Genomic DNA, 2,500 nt, shown 5'->3' with positions numbered 1-2,500 from the left:
ACACTCCATAATTAGCACTTTTTCCTACTTATAAATTCAACTTAACGCTTTGTACATTAATCAACTGAAGATGACAGAAGTTTCCGTCGAAACATGTCTTGTAATCTCAAACGTTTTGTCGTTTTCTTTAACCCTTTAAGCCCCGAGGGGTTCCCCATTGACGAGTAAAATCGTCTGGCGTTAGACAGAGTAAAATCTATAAGTCAGGCCTTCTGATATTACGCGATGGTGCGATTTCGCACAATCGACCTCAAATCGCATCCGATCGCACAATTCACGAAAAATCGCATAATTCATAAAAGGACGCACAAAATTCATAAAATGAAACATAAATCAAGACGTTTCTTAGAAATTCATGCATAAAAATGCCATTTTTAAGATGATTTATCTTGGAAAAAGGCTAAAAAACCTTTGTCACCTTCGATTTCGTAAACATTCGAAGTTCAAGGCTTTATTTTTCATGTCGGGGACCTGGTACGAGTCTCCTTCTATTGGTGCAACACAAACACGCCCTTATAGACACACCACTGAAATGACACAGTTGCCTTCTCTCATAGAAGAGATTTGTGAAAAATAAGCGAAGTCGTAAGTTTTTCGGCAAAATGTAGTTTCTTTCGTTGAAAACTGATAAAAACTTACTCATGGATAAGTTTGTTGTGAAAACGCTCGCTTTTTCTTCGACGAAGAAGGAAGTTCCCACATTCCGCCCGATCTGACAGCTCACAATCGAGCAAGAAAGTACCTCACAGGCACGCTCCACATGGACGATGGACTGATGTTTTTCTCGTCGTGCAATATTAGGGCCTTTTATACGAGAGAAAATAAGCCGCGGCTTACTCTGGCCACGGTGTACAAAATACGCAAAAGGAACTATTTATACGAATATATATTCCCAGGTCAATATAAGCCGCGGCTTCAAAAAGACGTGAACGTAGATTTTGTACCATTTATACGGGGTGAACATTCGAGTCTTCTGTAAGCCGCGGCCAGAGAAAGCCGTATAAATGGGGGTATATGGCCCTATTGTGATTGACCATCTTCGGAAGTTCGTGGTTGACAAGCTCCTTGATCATTCATTTGGCATGTTAGCTGTGTCCTTTCAACTTTTAACGTGGTGCACCAGTAGTGCAGAAGACCTTACTTTTTTTTATTTATCCTAACTAATGTCGATCGAGATACATAATTACTGTTCCTTTGTGTTCAAAATGTCTTTAGGGCAGCAGAAAAGTGTTTTTCTTAACCTGAAACCGTATAAAACAAGCTTAAAATTGCTGGGAAAAAATCGCATAATTTACATTATTTATCGCATAATTGGCCTTTCTAATCGCACAATCTGCCCTGAAAAAATCGCATAATTTGCATTTTTTAATCGCACCCTATCAGAAGGCCTGATAAGTGCCATTTGGCTGAAAGGGTTAAACGGGGACATAGTTTTTTCACGCTGTTAGCTTGAAATTTCTGACTTGCCTGCTGATATCAAGATCCTTTTCTTAATAAGTATCAAGTGTATTTAGCGCTAAAGCACTAACTGGGGATACTGTAAAGAAATCAAGTCAAATCAACCCGTAGGTTGGCTTTTGAGGAGAGGGGAAAACCGTAGAACCCAGAGGAAAAACTCACGGAGCAGAGTAGAGAACCAACAAACTCGACCCACATGTGAAAAAGCCAACTCTGGGAATCAAACCTGGGACACATTGGTGAGAAGCGAGGGGCTCCCACCTCTGTACCATCCCTGCTGCCTGAAGCAAACTAAGTGAAGTAGTGGCCATTTTACAGCCTGCAGAGGTGCACCCTGCAAACAGAGTCTCCTTCGATCTTCCTAGATAATTCAGGAATGGGACAAAGACTCTGTACCTTGACATTCTTTCATTTGCCGCTCATCCAAAGGAATGGATGAGTCAGTCCAGTTCAACTTGTCAAACCTGTTTTTTATTTATTTTTGATTTTTGCACATGATCAATTGCCACGCATCATCAATGTCCTTTTTTGGAAATTTACAACAGTGTGGTGATTTTGAACTATCTAAATTCCCATTACTATTTCCTCCTTATGTCAGTTACCGAAACTAGTCTGCCAGATGGAAATCTATGATCTTTTCAGTAGAAAGTGAAATGGAATCTTGCGATTCCAAGGAAATGATTCCTTGGTTGTCATGTGTTTGCCAGAGTTGTTCGAAAATGTCCGGACTGTTTGTTTTCGTTTTGTGGTTTTGCAGTTACTGGTCACGTGTGACTGACACATTTATACATTTGAATTTTGAGCGCATGCTCAATACGAAATGTCGAGGCACCTGGCAGAGATCTCTTCCTCTTCCCGACTGATCTGGGAAGATTGAAGGAGACTCTGCTTGCAGGATAGCGGAGGTGCGCAGCCACCTTTATTTGCCTGACTTTGGACAAGGTAGCTGCTTTGAAAAGGTCCAAAGATTGTATGGTTGGGGACAAAGTTCCAGATTTTATGACATTTAGGGAAAAGTTAATATTGTGTGTAACGACATCAG

At 40.7% G+C, this 2,500-nt stretch overlaps 1 protein-coding gene across 1 annotated transcript in view; it reads left to right on the top strand.

Annotated features, from left to right (window-relative positions):
* Nucleotides 1-2,500, top strand: part of LOC138047389 (transcriptional adapter 2-alpha-like) — a 19,970-nt gene that overhangs the window by 1,588 nt on the left and 15,882 nt on the right. The window lies entirely within an intron of this gene.

Source organism: Montipora capricornis, chromosome 4, assembly GCF_036669925.1.
Source record: "Montipora capricornis isolate CH-2021 chromosome 4, ASM3666992v2, whole genome shotgun sequence".
NCBI lineage: Eukaryota > Metazoa > Cnidaria > Anthozoa > Scleractinia > Acroporidae > Montipora > Montipora capricornis.
The sequence above is the reverse complement of the archived record's forward strand: the minus strand, read 5'-3'. Positions and strand labels throughout refer to the sequence as shown.